Source organism: Rhineura floridana, chromosome 14 (assembly GCF_030035675.1).
Source record: "Rhineura floridana isolate rRhiFlo1 chromosome 14, rRhiFlo1.hap2, whole genome shotgun sequence".
Taxonomy (NCBI): domain Eukaryota; kingdom Metazoa; phylum Chordata; class Lepidosauria; order Squamata; family Rhineuridae; genus Rhineura; species Rhineura floridana.
Genome location: NC_084493.1, coordinates 30,557,260 through 30,577,187, shown reverse-complemented (window position 1 = coordinate 30,577,187; position 19,928 = coordinate 30,557,260). Strand labels below are relative to the sequence as shown.

Below are 19,928 nucleotides of genomic sequence, written 5' to 3'. Positions count from 1 at the left end.
CAGTTCATTATTTGGGCACACAATTTTATCTTGAAAGCAGCTAACATAAGCTAAACTACACATTGCCTTAACAAGCGCCAAAGTTGCACATCATCACTCAACTAATCCCATAATTGTCAAGCCAGCAGCCGTACTCTCACACATGTGCTCACAAAGCACCACTCACTCTCAAAGAGCCACACGTTTTCCACATGGGCAAAACTATGAGCACACAGCAATTATGCCGCTTCCATCACCAGGCACGCCTCCGACTCGCAGCTGCTACGGAGCAGACGTTTGCGTTGGCCTCACTCTTCAGAAGAAAAAAATCTGCCAACATGACTGGGCTTGAATTAATAGACGCTCCGCCCCTCACGAAGACAGTGCCTGAGCTAAATATGTGGAAAAATTATATTCAGTTGCTGCAGACCTTTGGGATTTGATTCAACTTAGATGGCTTTAAAATGAGAGAATGGACTAATTCTTAGAGCATAAAGTTATCAACAGCTGTTACCCACAATAGATAAACAAAACCTCCATGTTCTGAAGCAGTATATCTGTGAACATCAGCTCCTGGGGAGGGCTACTGCCTTCACATCTGCTCATGAGCTTCTGACAGAAGAGCAGATAGATCTCCTGTTGGAAACAGATCTAGATTGATTTTTGGTCCAGTTCTTCAGGTTTTTCTTATGAGAGCTGCTGTGCTCTAACAGATAAGACAGTTGGGATTGGGACTGATGAGACCTGGATCCAAATCCTTAAACACAACCATTAAGTTCATTGGGTGTTCACTCAGCCTGGCCTACCTCACAGGGTTGTTCAAAGGAGAAAAATGGAATAGCCATACATCTGCTCCCCCGGAGTTTTTGAAGAGTTTGGATATAAAAAATAAACATTGTCCCATTGGACAATAATTTTTGTTCTCCTAAGCAGTCAACCATTTACCCAAAGCCTTTGGTACTTTAGTCCTCTGCACCATATTTGGAGAGAGGGACCTAGCACTTGCACCTAACTCCTTCCTATCCACCCCAAGATTAAAAGAAATCCCTTCAAAATCTAGCAGGCTAGTCCTTCCATCCTCAGGTAGCAAAAGAAAATTGCTGAAGCTTTTGAAAGAGAAAGAATGGAAAGCTTGGAACACATTTTACACTTGTCAAAGACCAGCTTCCTGTTCAGATTAATGCGTTTAAAAACAACACAAAGCCTACCAATTGCACTTAACAGGATTGGATTTCACCCCTTATAAAATAGCCCTCTGCTTTGATTACTGGATAACCTCCAGCTGACTCAATGGTTGCATTTTGGGGGCATGTCCCTAAAAACTAGACAGAATTGGTTTGAGGAATAAAAGAGCTCTGTTGGATTATACCATAAATCCATCTAGTCCAGCATCCTATTCTCACAGTAGCCAGCTGGATGTTTGAGGGATGGTCACAAATAGGATGTGAGCAAAGCAGTTCTCTCCCCACTGGCAAATCCTGGTAACTGGCATTCAGGAATGTGCTGCCTCCAGCAGTGAAGGTAGAACATAGCCATTGATAGTCCTATAAATGTAAATGTACTGCCTTCAAGTCGATTCCGACTTATTGCAACCCTATGAATAGGGTTTTCATGAGGCTGAGAGGCACTGACTGACCCAAGGTCATCCAGTGACCTTAATGGCTATGTTGGGGATTTGAACCCTGGTCTCCCAGGTCGAAGTCCAACACCTTAACCACTACACCACACTAGCTCTTGATAGTCCTATATCCTCCCTGAATTTGTTTAAGCCACTTTTAAAGCCATCCGAGATTGTGGCCATCATTATATCACATAGCAGCAAATTCCATACCTTAATTATGCACTGTTTGAGAAAAGTACTTTTATTGGTCCTGATCCTCCAGCACTTGGCTTCACTGGATGACAGCCACTGGGTTCCAGCATTATGACAGAGAAAAACTCTCCACTTTCTTCACACTATGAATAATTTTACACACTTCTGTGATGTGCTTTCACCTCCATACTTGCTTCCCCACACATACACTGAACACCCAAATGTTGTAACTGTTTCCTTGTACGGAAGCCCTCCGATCACATATACGTTTTGTGGGTTGTTTTTTTAAAAACCTCTGCTGCATCATACAAGTTTGGAAGGTATTAATGGGCTGATTCCATCCTTGAACATTACAATGAAGATGATTTTAAAAAATCAACAAGATACGATTTTGTTCCAGCAGATACTATGCAAGATACTCTTCAAGGTGTTTTCCTGCTCAGGCAACACACCTGCCAGGCTTACAGTTAAAAAAACAACAACTGCCCAGAGGATTCTGGGTGAAGACACAGAAGATCTACATTATCTTTGAGCAAAGGATGACAGACACCCATAAAGTTATTTCTCAAGCAGTGGGGGTAGGGGGAGTAATACAGGGGCAGACTGGCCAAGCTTCACTTTAAAAGCAAAAGAAAGGACATCCACCTTTGAATCACATCCATTCAGGTGTGGTGAACCTTTGGCCCTCCCTAAGTTACTGAAGTACAACTCCCAGCAGCCCAAAAAGCATGGCCAATGGCCAGAGATGTTGGGGACCACAGTTCAGCAACTTCTGGAGGGCCTAAAGCTCCCCACGTCTGATTCAAATATTTCTGGTATCCAAGAAAGCATGGGAGCAAGGACGAGAAACATAGGAACCTGGCTTCTACTGAGTCCGACCATTTATCCTTCTAGTACAGTATTGTCCACACTGATTGGCAGCGGCTCTCCATAGTTTCAGGCAGGATGTCCTTCCAACCCCTATCCAAAGATGGCAAGCAGTGAACCTAGGCCCTTCTGCATGCCAAGCAGATGCTCTGCCATTGAACTACGACTCTTCTCTTAGGACACAGGAAGCTGCCTTCTACCAAGTCAGACCATTGGTCCATCTGGCTCAGTATTGTCAACATGGGCTCACAGCAGCTCTCCAGGGATTCCGACAGGGGTCTCAACCTGCCCCACCTGGAGATGCCAAGGATTGAACTTGGACCTCCTGCGTGCAAAGCAGATGCTCTACCACTTGGCTATGACCCTTCCAAGGACCCCCCCACCTGGAAGAAAACGAGATGCAGGCTATTCAACACACACACACCCATTATTTTTCCTGAGCAGGGTGGGGAGGGGGAAGAGGGTGGTAGTCCTGCAGTCTACACAAAGAAATTAAGATAGGCAAGCTTTGCTGTGCCAGCTCTTGCAGGAAGGCGGAAGACAGACTCAGATTTCCTTCTAAAAAGAACATAAGAAGGGCCCAACTGGATCACACCATGAGTCCATGCTAGTCAGCCCAGCATTCTGCTTCCAACAGTGGTCAGCCAAGTGTGAGCCAGTGTGGTGTAATGGTTAGAGTGCTAGACTAAGGCCTGGGATACCAGGATTTGAATCCTCACTTCAGCCATGAAGCTCGCTGGGTGACTCTGGGCCAGTCGTAGTCTCTCAGCCTAACCTACTTCACAGGATTGTTGTGAGGATGAAATGGAGAGGGGGAGAGCCATGTGCACCACTTTGAGATCCTTGGAGGAAAGGTGGGATGTACAGGTTATAGATAAATAAAAAAATTAGCCCCAGCAGGCTGCAAGCTGGGCCATAAAGCAAAGCCCCTCTCCCAATGCATGTCCCTACCCTCGGGTATTTATAGAGATTACACTCCCTCTAAACCTGGAGGTTTCATTTCTCTAATTTGATCAACAGCAAATCCTCCACGACATCATTGAACCCCCTTAGAAAGCTACCTTTATCCCAATATGCTCTTTCAGAGAAAGTGCAAGTGCAGAAAAAAAAAGGTGGGAGCTGGGAGAAAGAGGGACAAGGCTACAAAGTTACATAGTCTTCTTGAAGCTGGTGCACTCCCTGGTTCAACCCATAGTCCAAAGCCCTGGGAGGGCGCCCACTTTGTGAAGACTAAAGGACAGACATTCCCAGGCTGGATTTCTCTTTCTTTTTTCTAGGGGCACAGGGGCAGCCCTGCTAGATCAAACTGCACCGCATCCACAACAGTACAGCCAGGGGCCTCTGTGCAGCTTTACAAATATACTGCTTCTAAGCATGGAAGCCATTCTCTATGAAAAATCTGCCCGACTACAGCCTGCTGGAAAGGCTGAGAGCTGCAAACAGAGAGCTGGCCCTGGAGAGGAGGCACAATCGCTGCCTGGGCGGGCCGGCTCTTTTTATCCCCGAAGCTCCTCCCACTACAACCGACTTTCAGACTTTCACTTCCGGGATGGTTTAAACAGCCGCCTCCGCCTCCTCCTGCCTGTCTCCGGGTGGGGCCGAGCTCTTTCTGCAGATGGATGAATTGCAGCTTCCCAGCCCCCATGATAGGGAAGGAGGCGGGCCCAGGCTTTACGCCCTGCCCCAATCCACTTCAGGGAGAAAGACGCCCCCGCCCCTCCCTCCGGAATCTAGAGCCACATTCTGGCCCGTCGTCACGATCCGAATTGCGTCGGCGGTGGTGCCGCCTCCTCCCCGAGAAGGCGGGGCGTAGTGGGAAACTCTGCCTCATTCTGAGGAAGGGGAGGTGGAGACGGCTTTCTCTGTAGCCAGTAGGCAGCCAGCTGAAAGCCGGGCACTGGAAGGAAAGGGGGCGAGATAGGGGAAGGCTGCGCATTCTCTGTGCTGGCTTCGGGGGAGAGCGGTAAAACAGCGCTCGGTTGTAAATCCAATACACAATTTCCTGGGAGTAAGTCCCACTGAACCCAGTGGAGCTTACTTCTAAGTAGACATGTATTGGATTGCAACCTAAGGCTCCGATCCCTCTGCACGGTTCCCTCGGAAATGCAGTGGGGTCTACTTCCGAGTAGACGTGGATAAGATGGGGCTGCACGTCCGCAGTACACGGGGGGCGACGACTTGGAGTCTGTATTTTCCTGCCCCACATCCAAGGAAATGTTGCGTGCACACTGGGCCCCGTTTCCCACTTGCAGCGTCCCCGATTCCTGTCCGCGCCCTCCTCCGTCCCTGACTCAAGTCTCGATTCCCCTTGCCAGCACGGAGGCAAAAGAAGCCTGGTTCTCTCTGCACCGCCTCCCCGTTCGCGCGCGCGCACACACATACACGAGTCTACACCCGTGTACGATGTTTTTGTTTCCTATGACACCCCACCGGGAGGTTATCGATTTTCCAGCATCCGCTTCCCGGTCGTTGAAAAAAAAGATCTCACATAGGAAAACCGGAACGGCTCTTTGAGAGAGGTGGGGGAAGGTGAATTCAAAGGACCGGCGGGCGGGTGGTCTGGCAAGGAAGCGCCAGTGCTGCTTGCGTCCCTTTCCCCCTCCTCTCTTCAGCCGTGCAAGGAAGCGGGGTGGAGACTAAATGCAACTCCATTTTTTATATATATCAAAGGAGGGGGCGCCAGCCAGCTGAGAAAGCAAGGGGGCTTTGCAGTACGGACGCAGCGCGCCCAGCATCAAAAGAAAAGGAGGAAGATCCCGGCAGGCTCCGGCTCCCGCGGAAGTTCTGAAATGAAACGTTCGTCCGCCAATCAGTTAGTCGGCATTCGAAAATGAAACGGAGCGGAAAGCGAAATCGGAAACGAGACTTTCTGGTGCTGCTACTTAGGCGAGAAGGAGCCGCCGCTGATTGCCAGCCTCGGCACACACATACTAATGAAGCATACACACGATTCGGCAACAGAATTACGCTGCCTGGCTAGTAACCTTCATACGCATACGCACGCCCAACAAGTTTCACGTAGGGAGAAGCGTCTACACTACGGAGGGGAGTAACATCCGGCCTACGAACTCTGTGGGTGCGTGTCCGTGTTTTAAACTCTCCAGCCACGCTAGATCGCAGCGCCTGCAACCGGTCGGAACCGAGACGTTGGCGCCTCCTCCTCCTCCTGCAACCGGTCGGAACCGAGACGTTGGCGCCTCCTCCTCCTCCTGCAACTCAACCAACTACCGCCTGCCCGCCCCCGGTACAGCTTTTGTTCAGCTCAAGAAAAAGATGGAAAAGGGGGGTGACGAGAGGTGGAGAGTTACAAACGATTCCGCTCCTCCTACTGCCCGCCCGCACTCCCTCCCTCGACTGCTTTGGAACTGAGCGTAATAAACAACAGCACATACAGCACACCGCGCCAGGCGGGGAAGCGAGCGACGTAAAGAGGAGGCTCCTACGACTTCCCTTCCTCTTGAAATAAAGGGGAGGGGGCACCCCCTTTTCCCTATGCCCCCTCCAGATTTCAACTCCCCCGTTCCTTTCCCACTCCTATAGGCAGGATTTTCTTGACACCTCCCACCCTATTTACCCCCCTAGTCCTAACCTCGAATTGTCCCTCCTCCTAAAAAAAAAAGACCTTCTAAACTTCTGCGCCCCCCCAAAAAGATAACAGTATTTGGGGACTCAGTTGCAAGCAGCTGTTACATACCCTCAAAGCCAAGGCGAGGAATCCTGAATGGATGGGAACGCCCCCCGAAGGTGATTGGTTGATGGAGAGAAATCCTTGCGGTGGGAGGGCTGAGTCCAAACCTGCAATTTTAGGACACACCTTTCCCCCCTCTCCCCTCCCCAAGCACACGGGCTTTGTACGAAAAGTAGGTTGCTGGCCGATCAGCCATTAATTTCTGCATTCTCTCCGGAAAATCAGGGTGGGGAGTGACGAAACGAACGGGGGCGGGACGCTGTTGCTTCTGAATCGCTTTTCCGTCTGTAGAGTTGCGTTTGAATCTCTTTGCAGAGCTACCTGTTACAAAGGAGAGGGGTGGGTCAGTACAACGCTGATGACATCTATTTCCTTCAAACATCAGAAAAAGTGAAAGGTGCTGATCCTAAACTCACCCAGCAAGGGAGTAAGATCGATGGAGCTTAAAGGGATTTGTTTCTGAGTAAGGCCGCTTAGAGTTGCAGTGTTATTATTTTATTTTATTACATGTTTATCCTGCTCTTCTCTGTCTCCAAAGAACATAGAACCTCCCCCACCTCCATTTCCACGGTCCGGAAATTACAGCTGGTACAGAATGCGGCGGCAGGCTTGATTACGCATAGCCGTCGCTGGGATCATATCACCCCAGTATTATTAGATCTTCACTGGTTACCAGTTGTCTACCGGGCCCAATTCAAGGTGTTGGTGATGACCTTTAAAACCCTATATGGTTTCGGCCCAGTATATCTGAAGGAACGCCTCCAGAATCACCGATTGTGCCGCCTGACGAGATCAGCCTCGCAAGACCTTCTCTCGGTCCCACCGGTGAGAACAGCCAGGCTGGTACGGACCAGAGAGAGGGCCTTCTCTGTTGTGGCCCCCACCCTCTGGAACTCCCTTTCGATCTCAGACATGCTCCCTCCTTGTCCAGCTATCGCCGAGCCTTGAAGACCTGGCTGTTCAGGCAGGCCTACAAGATTGGGACAGATTAACTTATGTTCTGAATTAATGAATGGTTTTTTAGCTTAAAATTGATTATGTTGATATGTATATGTACTGTTTTTATTCTTGTTGTTCGTCGCCTAGAGTGTCCCTAACCCGGACAGATAGGCGGCTGAAAAATAAAATTTATTATTATTATTTTATTATTTTGTGCTCGCAACAACTCCGCGAGGTAAGTTAGGCTGAGACAGTGAGACCACCCCGGGGCACTTAAGGGCTGAGTGGGATTTCAGCCTGTGCCTGCCCCAACCCAAAGCACCACACCACACCGGCTCATTGTGGCAGGAGTTTCTGTGGACTAATTTGTGGATATGGGCAGATGGGCTTTAATCTAGAAAGTGTCTGCCACAATAACAGGACAATCCTACCATCTGTGTGGATCATGGTCGGTTGAACAGCCGCCCCCAACCTAATGAGTGTGAACCAAAGGCTCTGCGTCAACCCAGTGTCTGACGGAGGTCTCAGGTGGAGTCCTGCAGGGCTGATACTTCAACCTGTACTTTTCAGCATTGTTATAAATGATTTGGGCAGAGGAGGAGCACAAGCCCCATGTATTAATAATAATTAATACATAATAATTAATAATAATTAATAATAATAATTATTAATAATAATAAATATATACCACCTTTTTAGTCCACCAGGGAGCTGAAGGGGCTCCCCTTCTTCATTTCATCCTTGCAACAACCCTGAGAGATAGTTTAAGCTGAGAGACAGTGACTGGCCCAAAGTCACTCAGTGAGTTTCATGGCTAAGTGGGGATTTGCATGCTGGTCTCCTGGGTTCTAGTCGAACACTCTAACTATACCATGCTGGCTGTCTTTTGCATGGGCTCCTGCCCTTTCCCTTCTATAAAAAATGTATTAAAATGCAGTATGCCTGTTTCTATATAATATGTATTTTTACAGTAAAGCATTGTATTGAAAATTGTCCTGAAATTTGTCATTCCAGAATATTGTAAAGACTAAAGGTTGTATCCAGTGTAGCGCTAAATTACAGTCACTTAGCAAGTGTGCTTGTTCCGCTGGTGAAATGTTTTGCACTAGCGGAACATTGCTGTGCAATAGAATGTGTAGGCAAGTTGCTGGTGACCTCATTGCATAATAGATTGCACAATAGGAACATAGGAAGCTGCCTTATGCTGAGTTAATCCATTAGCCCAACCAGCTCAGTATTGTCTACACTGACTGGCAGCAGTTCTCCAAGATTCCAGAATGGGTATATTCCAAGCCCTACCTGGAGATGCTGGGGATTGAATGTAGGACCAGATGCTGTACCACTGAGCTATGACCTTTCCCCAAAGAAATCTGTTCTGCAGTGAGTTTCCACTAGTGCAACTGTTGCCTTGGATTCCTTTGTTGTGCTACATTGAAACTCACCCATCCACTAGTGCAAAAGCCCTTGCACTAGCAGACAGAGAATGTTGGATAGAGCCCTACCATTCCGAAAATTTGGTTGTACATTGTTTGTTCTTCTGTAATTCAGCAACATAGACATTATAATAATATTCCACATTTTGACAAGCCATTCTGAAACTAACAGAGCAGTACTTTTTCCCCAGGCCTTTGCATTAAACATTTTCCCCTACCTGTTTTTTAAAACTTAAAAAAAGGTTTTTTGCTTACAGAACAACTGAGCCACTGTTGTTGGTAAGACATCTTAATTTGTCCAGGGCTGCATGCACATATTAGCACATGCAAATTCTATGGAAATTTGTGCCATGGGCCAGAGTCCTTCAAGTTACCCTAACAATGCCCCCTAGACTTGGGTGACGGTGTAGAGAGACTGCTTATCAGCACCAAAGAAGACAGAATCAGTGTTCAAAATAATGGTGACAAGCTGGAATGATAGGCTGAAACCTGCTTAAAACTTTTTTGTTTAGGTAAACCTATCCAGATGCGTAGATGCTGATGTGTTCATTTTTTTGTCTCTTGGTGTTTCTAATCTTTTTTCTTTTAATTAATTTTTTTAATTAATTTCTTATTTATTTATTAAATTTATATCCCACCCTTCCTCCCAATAGGAGCCCAGGGCAGCAAACAAAAACACTAAAAACACTCTAGAACATCATAAAAACAGACTTTAAAATGTATTTAAAAACATCTTTTTTTAAAAAAAAAGCTTTTAAAATATCTTAAAAAGCAATTCCAACACAGGCACAGACTGGGATAAGGTTTCTACTTAAAAGACTTGTTGAAAAAGGAAGGTCTTCAGTGGGCACAGAAAAGATAACAGAGATGGTGCCTGTCTAATATTTAAGGGTAGGAAATTCCACAGGGTAGGTACCACTACAGTAAAGGTCCTTTTCCTATGTTGTGCAGAACGGATCTCCTGATAAGATGGTATCTGCAGAGCGCAGTGATCGACTGGATATATAAGAGGTAAAACAGTCTTTCAGGTATCCTGGACCCGAGCTGCGTAAGGCCTTGTAGACCAAAACTAAAACCTTGAACTTAGCCCAGTAGGTAATGTTTTTATTTGTTTTTAACTGTTTTATCAGTAATTTTAATATCTTTTGTAAACCTCTTAGAGGGTTCTTGCAATGAAGCAGTATATAAATGTTAATAAAATAAACAAATAAAATCAAAGGCACAAGTGCAAGATTTTTTTGGGGGGGGGAGATGTCAGGAAAATTACCTGACTTGGCAGTAGTAGTATCTGTGAAGAGGATTTAACTGTGCAAAAGATGAGGATCTACTGGCCACTATCTGGGTATGTAGCAGTAGTTCAGCAAGGGTTTCTTACTCCCAGTGGTTTTAAAATCGGAACAACAAAAAGGCTTAAGGCTGCTCAAATCAAGAAACCCTGGGGAGAAACATGAGTCAATGTGGATGTGGAAAGATTTCTGTGCAAGGATCACTTCTAGTATTGAAAAACTGATACACACACACATGCAACGGATCTAGAGATGGCTTTTTTTTAAGGGCTGTCCATCTACTACTTAGCAGCCTATTTTGGTATTAAACAATATATAAATAACTAGCAGCCTCGTACCTGGCATTGCTTGGGAATTCTAACAAATCCAAAAATCAATGCTGTTTTGAAATCTGTCGTTACTCAGTGCCATTGTGAAAGTTTCTGTCCACCATTTTGATTTAGAGTGGCATCCAATTGTATCCCAACGTAGATGAAAACTTGTTTCTTCATTTCAGGAACCAGCAGGTAAAATTTGGCTACGATATTGTAAGAGGTGTCCAAATACATAGCCAACAACTTTCTAAATAAATTAATAACATTTCAGCCTCCCAGGTCACTCTGCTGGACCTGAAAGTTGCCTTCCTTCAACAAAGGAATTTCTTTCGGAGACACCAGCATAAATGGGCTGAACTAGAACTTATTAGCAGGTTTGATTCTATTCATGTAGAACTCAGTCAAGAGTAAGGTTATCTCCTGCTGCAGGTGTAAAATTAATATAGCAAAGTTAAGTGTTTGCACTTAGCATGTGAAGTGGCCTCTGCCATCCTCCCTGGCTACTTTGCTGCATTTGCAGTATTTTTAACTTTTTTGCACCCCCAGAGGATGCACCTTAGTTGGTGGCAGGGCAGGGCCTAGGTGATGGTTGAGTGAGAGAAATGACTCTGTCTGAGAGTGTTAGGGGGCTGTACTTGGTTTGATGTGCAAAGATCTGGGTGGTGTCTTCTGCCTCCCTCCCCGCCTCCATTACCAGCGGAGAGACCACCACTGCTATCTTATGGATAAAAAGAATTATTCTACTACTTCTGTGTATATGTGTGTTTATTTTTAATGTTGTTTTAGGCTACTAAGGTGCCTACAGCCATACTACTCTGAACATGCCCGATCTCCTTTGATCTCTGAATCTAAGCAGGGTCAGGCCTGGTTAGTACTTGGATGGGAGACCGCCTGTGAACACTGGGTGCCGTAGGCTTAAGGAAGGCAATGGTAAACCACCTCTGATTACCTCTTACCATGAAATATGAATATATATTAAAAAAAGATTCATAGGGTCGCCATAAGTTGGAATCGACCTATAGGCATATAACAACAACAACAGGCTACTTAGGTATGCAGCAGCCAAGGACAGCACCTTGTAGGCACTCTAATGTTTTTTAAAAGTAATAACTGTAATTGTAGTAATTACTTTTGAATAACGATAAAGTAATCCATTCCTTTTAGAACAATTGTAATTGTGTTCCTTTTTGGGGCCATGTAACAGTAATTGTGATTTATTCCTTTTTAAAAGTCATCTTCCAAGCTCTGCTGTTGTCTAGACTGACTGGCAGTGGCTCTGCAGGAGTTTAGATAGGGAATCTTTTCCAGCCCTAACTGGATATAGTGATTGAAACTGGAACCTTTTACATGCAAAGCAGAAGCTCTATTACAGAGCTGCAGCCAGTAAAAGATGGCAAGGCCAAGAGATGGCCTTCTTGGTGGTGGTACCAAGATTGTGGAAAACCCTCCCCCTATAGCCCAACAAGCTCCTTCTCTTGCCAGTTTTAAAGTTAATTTATTTAAAGTTGTTTTATTTATTTATTTATTTATTATATTTATATACCGCCCCATAACTGAAGCTCTCTGGGCAGTTTACACCAATTAAAAACAATGAAAACAAATATACAAATTTTAAAACACAAAACAATTTAAAAATAAAATTGAATTAAAAAATTTTAAAAAACACATGCTAAAATGCCTGTGAGAAGAGGAAAATCTTGACCTGGCACTGACAAGATAAGTGTTGGCACCAGGAGCACCTTGTCAGGGAGATCATTCCATAATTTGGGGGCCACCACTGAGAAGGCCCTCTCCCTTGTTGCCAGCCTCCCAGCTTCCCTTGGAGTAGGCACCCGGAGGAGGGCCTTAGATGTTGAGCGTAGTGTATAGGTGGGTTCATGTCGGCAGAGGCGTTCCATCAGGTATTGTGGTCCTAAGCCGTGTAAGGCTTTATAGGTTAAAACCAGCACCTTGAATCGAGCTCAGAAACATACAGGCAGCCAATGCAAGCGGGCCAGAATCGGTTTTATATGTTCGAACCGTCTGGTCCCTGTTACCAATCTGGCCACTGAATTTTGCACAAGCTGCGGCTTCTGAACGGTCTTCAGAGGCAGCGCCATGTAGAACACACTGCAGTAATCTAGCTTGGAGGTTACCAGAGCATGGACAACTGAAGCCAGGTTATCCCTGTCCAGATAGGGGCATAGCTGGGCCACCAACCAAAGCTGGAAAAAGGCATTCTGTACAACCAAGGCTACCTGAGCCTCAAGTGACAGAGATGGACCTGGGAGAACCCCCAAGCTATGAACCTGCTCCTTCAAGGGGAGTGCAACCCCATCCAGGACAGGTTGGACATCCACCATCCGGTCAGAAGAACCACCCACTAGCAGCATTTCAGTCTTGTCTGGATTGAGCCTCAGTTTATTAGCCCTCATCCAGTCCATTGTCGCAGCCAGGCACCGGTTCAGCACATTGACAGCCTCATCTGAAGAAGATGAAAAGGAGAAATAGAGCTGCATGTCATCAGCATAACGCACTCGAAAGCTCCGGATGACCGCACCCAATGTTTTCATGTAGATGTTGAACAGCATGGGGGACAGAACTGACCCCTGTGGAACCCCATACTGGAGAGTCCAGGGTGCCAAGCAATGTTCCCCAAGCACCACCTCCTGGAGGCGACCTGCCAAGTAGAAGTGGAACCACTGCAATGCAGTCCCTCCCACTCCCAACTCAGCCAGTCTTCCCAGAAGGATACCATGGTCGATGGTACTGAAAGCCGCTGAGAGATCAAGGAGAATCAACAGAGTCACACTCCCCCGTCTCTCTCCCCCTTTTAAAGTTTTATCTAAAGCTAATTTATCATTTTGAATTGGTTTTTTTATTCTACATACATATTGTAGATAGAGAGATGGATCATCATAAATATAAGAAATCACTTTAAAAGCCAACAGTTACCTAGCACTATGAGCCTATGTAAATAATTATTCAAGCCAAAACACCTTGCTCAAACTTGCTCCATGGGAAACTTGCAAGCAGGATTGGAGCACAAGAGCACTCTCCCCTCTTGTGGTTTCCAGCAACTGGTATTTGGAAACATACCACCTCTGATTATAGATGGATGCACAGCATAGTCATCGTTGCTGGTATCCATTGATAGCCTTATCCTCCATGAATTTCTCCAATCCTGTTTTAAAGCCCTCAAAGTTAGTGGCCGTCACTGCCTCTTATAGGAGCAAATTCCATAGTTTAACTATGCACTCTGTGAAGAAGTACTTTATTTTGTCTGCCTGACCCAGCTTTCAGCTTCATTGGATGGCCATGACTTCTAGTCAGGGCTTGCAGTAGAGGGTGGCCAGGTTGGGCCCTGGCTGAGGGCCCTTGCAGCCCAGCGGAGGCCCTCCTTATGGTGGAAGGGTGGCACTCCAATTCCATGATCTGCAACAGCATCAGGTCCTGCAACCCGACCCTACTGCAGAGAGGGAGCTCCCAGGTACTCCCCCAATACAGATAGCACAGGCTTCAGCAAGTCTGCACGCACGCCCCACCTACCTCTCCTGTCAGTGTGAATGCCATGCATGCTGTGCGCACATGCTTGCCATCACCCAAGATGGCGGTGGGGGCTTCCCTCAGGGACTGACACCCCACCAACATCTTGGTTGATGGCAGGCATGCGAACTATGTGCACACATCATTCACATAACATATGAGGTAAATGGGTCATGTGGGCATGCTTATTATCTCCATGCTGCCTGTATGGGGAGGGCACTGGGCTACAGCACCATTGGTCCAGGGCAGGGTGGTGCCCAAGGGCCCAGTCATGCTGGACACTGGCCATAGTTCTAGTGTTATGAGAGAGGGAGAGAAACTTTTCTCTGTCCACTTTTTCCATGCCATGTATAATTTTATACACTTATGTCACCTCTTACTCACCTTTTTTTCTAACCTAAAAAGCCCCAAATGCTGCAACTTTTCCTCATAGGGAAGTCACTCCATCCGCAAGATAATTTTGGTCAACCTTTTCTGAACCTTTTCCAACTCTACAATATCCTTTTGAAGTGAGGTGACCAGAACTACACACAGTATTCCAAACGCGGCCGCATCATTAATTTGTGTAACAGCATTATGATATCGGCAGTTTTATTTTCAATAGCTTTCCTAATGGTCTCTAGCATGGAATTTGCTAGCAATGATCCCTAGCATGGAAGGCCCTTAAAAACTCACTCTCTCTCTGTCTGGGGAAGGGCCATAGCTCAAAGGTAGAGCATCTGGTTTGCAGGCAGAAGGTCCCAAGTTCAATCTCCAGGTAGGACTGGGACAGACTCCACTCTGAAGCCCTGGAAAGCTGCTGCCAGTCAGTGTAGACAATACTGAGTAAGATGCACCAACGGTCTGACTTAGTATAAAGCAGCTTCCTAAGTTCCTCTCTCTCCTTCCCGCTCTGTGTGTGTGTGTCTCTTATTCACTCTATGCCCAATGTCCAGGCTGTGAGTTCTAATTTCTATGTAGCCAAAATGGCATCCGCCATTGCCATTGCACAGAGGCATTATATTTCTGAATACCAGATGCTAGGTTTAAACAAAGGAGGGCAAAGGAGGGCTCTAGCTCAGTAATAGGGCACCTGCCTTGCATGCAGAGAGTCCCAGGTTGAATCCCCAGTATCTCCAGGTAGGGCTGGGAGAAGCACCTGTATGAAACTCTGGAGAGACTGGTGGCACTACTGAGCTAGTTGGGCCAATGAGGCTAATGGGAGTTGGAAGTCCAAGGACCTCTGGAGGGCTACTGGTTCCCCATCCCTGTCTTAAAGTCTGCCACTGCCTCGTCTATATATCCTCCTGTATGCTCAGATCAACACCAGCGGTCCTGCTCCATGTCCCACCACCCTCTGTGGTTTAGTGGGTGGATACAAGAGATAGGGCCTTTTCAGTTGTGGCACCCTCAGTGTGGAACAACATCCCTAGAGAAGCCCACCTTGCCCCCATCACTGCTCATTTTTCTTGACATGGTAAGGTCCTGCCTTTCTCAGAAGGATTTTGGTGATGGCCAGTCACTGCGGCTTCTCCTGCAGCAACAGCTGTAGTTTGATTATCTTTTTTTATTTGGCTGTGTCATTGTTTCTGTAAACGTGTTTTATTTGTGAACCTCTCAATTCTTGCCACTTTGCTGATATATTGAAAGACATTCCTGTCCTGCCCTTCCACAAATACTTTCAGGGTGGTTTTTTGATGAACCAAAAAAAACCAAAGAAAGAAAGAAATTAAAGCAAACAGCATATCAAGACCACCAGCAGCACAATTAAAATAACAGTGAGATTAAAACACATGGGCACAGGAAACATAGGAAGCTGCCTTATACTGAGTCAGACCACTGGTCCATCTCACTGAATATTGTCTTCCCCAGGAATGGGGTACCTCCTGCCCATGGGCCAAATTTCGCTCATGAGGCCGTTTCCATCAAACTGTACCAGGTGACATCAAGTGTGGAGCAGGTAGAGATGTGGCTGGATTGGCTGCTCAGCCAAGTTCCCTGTGGGGAACTTGAATGTACACTCAACCCCTACAAAAAGCAGGCTTGAGGTCACCGCCCATCAGCTGATGGGTGGTGACTTCAAGCCTGCTGATCAGATTCAAAGCACAGCCCGGGGCTCTTTGCAAACCCCATGTGGTGCTTAGAAGTCCCGACGAAGTGGGCAATACTGCCCACCAGCCAAATTTGGCCCATGAGCAGTAGGGAACACAAGGAGCTGGGCTGCCAACCAGATCAGGTTCTTCCCCCATGCAGCCACCCCCATCTACACTCGGTGTCAGCAGCTCTCCAGGGACTCAAGCAGGAATCTTTTCTAGCTCTACCTGGAGATGCCTGCTGGGGATTGAACCTTGGGCCTTCTGCATGCAGGGCGGATGCTCCGTTACCAAGCTATGGCTTTTCATACAGGCAGAGTGAAAACAACAAAGACATTGGGTTTCACCGGGCACCAAAAAGGCATGCACAGATTCCAGATGGGGAGGGAGAGCCAGAGATTGGAGCACCACAGCTGACAAGTGCTGCCCCTGCTTGCCCTCTGCTGTACTTCAGAAGATGGGGCACCTGGAGAACAGCCTTGGACAAACATCTCAATGTGAGGAGAAGGGCTGTGGATCAGAAGCAGAGCGCTTGCTTTGTATGGCTTGGCATCTCCAGGTAGGACTGGGAAAGACTGCTTTGCCTGAAACCCTGGAGGACTGCTGCATGTCAGTGTCAACATTACTAAGCTAGATGGATCAAAAATTTGACTTGGTGCAAGGCAGCTTCCTAAACACACATTTAATAATAATAATAATAATAATAAAATTTTATTTTTAGGCCGCCTATCTGGCCGAATGAACGGCCACTCTAGGCGGTGTACATAATTAAAAATACAACATATAATACAGTTTTAACATATAAAACAATTATAATCCACCAACCTACATCTATACACTGTAAACTAAAATTATCTAGGAGACTTGTATGCCCGCTGAAACAACCAAGTTTTCAATCCTTGGCGGAAACCTACCAGGGAGGGGGCATGGCGAAGGTCGTATGGCAGAGAGTTCCAGAGGGTGGGGGCCACAACTGAGAATGCCCTCTCTCTGGTCCGCACCAGCCTAGCTGTCTTAACTGGTGGGACCGAGAGAAGGTCTTGTGAGGCAGATCTCGTCAGGCGGCATATTTGGTGATGCTGGAGGCGCTCCTTTAGATAAACTGGACCGACACCGTATAGGGCTTTAAAGGTTAACACCAACACCTTGAATTGGGCTCGGTACACAACTGGTAGCCAGTGCAGATCTTCCAGCACTGGGGTGATATGATCCCGGCGGCGGCTGTTTTTAATCAACCGTGCCGCCACATTCTGTACCAGTTGTAATTTCTGGACCGTCTTCAAGGGTAGCCCCACGTAGAGCACATTACAGTAGTCTAAGCGAGAGGAGACCAGGGCATGCACCACCCGTGGGAGCAGATGGACCAGAAGGTAGGGTCACAGCCTCTGTATCAGACGTAATTGATACCAAGCTGCCCGGCTCACCGCTGACACCTGAGCCTCCATGGACAGCTGGGAGTCAAGAATGACCCTGAGGCTGCTAACCTGGTCCTTCAGGGGCAATCTAACCCCGTTCAGCGTCAGGTCAATATCTCCTATCCTTCTCTTATCTCCCACAAGCAGTACCTCGGTCTTGTCAGGGTTCAGTTTCAGCCTGTTTCCTCCCATCCATTCACTTACAGACTCCAGGCACTTGGAAATAGTCTCCACAGCCAACTCCGGTGAGAACTTAAATGAGAGATAGAGCTGAGTGTCATCCGCATATTGGTGACACTGCAACCCAAATCTCCTGATGATAGCTCCCAGCGGCTTTACATAGATGTTAAACAGCATGGGAGAGAGGATAGAACCCTGTGGCACACCACAATTGAGAGGCCAAGGGTCTGAAACCTCCTCTCCCAATGCCACCCTCTGGTGCCCGTCAGAGAGATAGGAATGGAACCACCGTAAAACAGTGCCCCCAATTCCCATTCCCTCCAGGCGATCCAGGAGGATACCATGGTCAACGGTATCAAAAGCCGCTGAGAGATCCAGGAGGACGAGGAAGGAGTGTTCTCCCCTATCCAACGCCCTCCTTAAATCATCCACCAGAGCGACCAAGGCTGTTTCAGTTCCATATCCAGTCCTGAAGCCCGATTGGAATGGATCTAAGTAATCTGTTTCCTCCAAGTGTGTCTGTAGCTGTTTGGCCACCACATGTTCGATCACCTTGCCCAAGAATGGTAAATTGGAGACTGGGCGAAAGTTGTTTAAATCTTGGGGATCCAAGGAGGGTTTTTTCAAGATGGGCTTTATTACCGCCTCCTTGAGGGCGGATGGCAATGCACCCTCTTCCAAGGAAGCATTTACCACCGCCATGATCCCTTCGCTCGGTCTCTCTTTGCAGCCCACAATGAGCCACGTGGGGCAAGGGTCAAACAAACAAGTGGTCAGTCTCACAGTAGAGAGCACCTTGTCCACTTCCTCAGAGGGAAGAGGCTGAAAACGATCCCACCGGACCGGATCGCAACTGATCGCCTCTGGCCCGCTTCCTGTGTCCACGGTGTGTGGAATTACGCTCTTCAGGCGATCGATTTTATCAGCAAAATGTTTTGCAAATGCGTCACAGAAGGCTTTAGAGTGCTCCATGGGCAGCTGGACCGACCAGGCTTCGGACCACTTGGAACAACCTCCTGGGACAACATTCTGCGGATGCAATAGAGGCAGCAAAGAAGCCCTTCTTTGCTGCCTTTGTTGCCACTTGGTAGGCTGCTATTGCTGCTCTAACCAGTGTCCGATCGTCTTCGGAGCGAGACTTCCGCCACCGGCATTCTAGCCGTCTCACCTCCTGCCTCAAACCCCGCAACCGTGGTGTATACCATGGTGCGGTCTGAGTTCTATTCAGGGGGAGAGGACGTTTTGGAGCCACCTGGTCTATTGCCCCGGTGAGCTCCCTATTCCACTCTGTCACCAAGGTTTCGACCAGGCGGCCTTCAGACAGCTCCAAATCTCGCAGCGCATTCAGGAATCCAATTGGCTCCATCGGGCGTCTGGGGCGGACCGTCCGAATCGGTCCCTGTCCCCTGCAGAGGGTGTGTGGCAATAAGAGGTCCATTTTCACCAGATAGTGATCTGACCATGACATGGGGTTCGAAGAAATAGCCCCCATTTTCAGAGCACTACCACCCCCTCCAGAGACAAATACAAGGTCGAGAGCATGACCAGCTACATGGGTGGGCCCACAATTACTAAGGTGCAGTTCGCAGGAAGTCATGGTTTCCATGAAATCCCGAGGGGCTCCTATGAGATCCGTCTCGGCATGCAGGGAAGAGTCATAGCTCTGAGGTAGAACATCTGCTTTGCATCCAGATGGTCCCAGTTTCAACCCCCAGCATGTCCAGGTCAGACTGGGAATGTCCTTTGCCTGAAACCCTGGAAAGCCACTGCCTGTCAGTATAGACAACACTTAAGCTAGATGGACCAATTATTTGATGATGTACGACACTTTCCTGTGTGTATATTTAAATCATCCCTTTATTCTGAACTATGAAAACCAGGATCTTTATTATTATGGCAGGGACCATAATTCCCATGCAAGAGCATGTTTTCCATGTAGAAGATCCCAGGTGTAAACCCTGCCATCTCCCGGCTCCTGTTTCAAACCCTGGAGAGCCACTGTCAGTCCAGGGATGTGGAACCTTTAGCCCTCCAGATGTTGTTGAATTCAGATGTTGTTGAATTTCAGAGGTCTTCCTTGACCTTTGGTCATCCTGGTTGGGTCTGATGGGAGTCCAGCAATATCTGTCGAGCCACATTTTCTCCATTCTTGGCATAGACAATATTGAGATGCATCAGGGGTCGGACTAAGTAGAAGGTAGCTTCCTAAGTTCTTCATGTTCCTGGGTCCTAAAGTGCATAGGGCTGTAAAGTGAAGCACTTGAATTGTGGTTGGAAACAGAGCCACTTTATTTTACTTTTTAGAAAAGCGGGACCTATGTTTTGTTTTTGTTTGTAAAAAATACACCCCAGATACTGAGATCTGGCTCCAGTTTTTGTTACCAATTTCACTTTACAGGCAGAGAGACCTTAGTGGA

General features: G+C 47.2%; 1 protein-coding gene and 1 pseudogene across 2 annotated transcripts in view; one reads left to right on the top strand and one right to left on the bottom strand.

Annotated features, from left to right (window-relative positions):
* The window catches only part of SIN3A (SIN3 transcription regulator family member A), an 83,621-nt gene extending 77,166 nt beyond the window's left edge, over window positions 1-6,455 (bottom strand). Inside the window, exon 1 of one of the 2 annotated variants that reach the window (XM_061594803.1) lies at window positions 6,354-6,455. The gene's annotated coding sequence lies outside the window, so the exon portion shown is untranslated. The remainder of the gene's footprint in view (window positions 1-6,353) is intronic. The other variant, XM_061594802.1, reaches the window with a different exon arrangement.
* Window positions 6,456-11,116: 4,661 nt separating this feature from the next.
* LOC133370161 (5S ribosomal RNA) lies at window positions 11,117-11,235 on the top strand (annotated as a pseudogene).
* The last annotated feature ends 8,693 nt before the right edge of the window (window positions 11,236-19,928 follow it).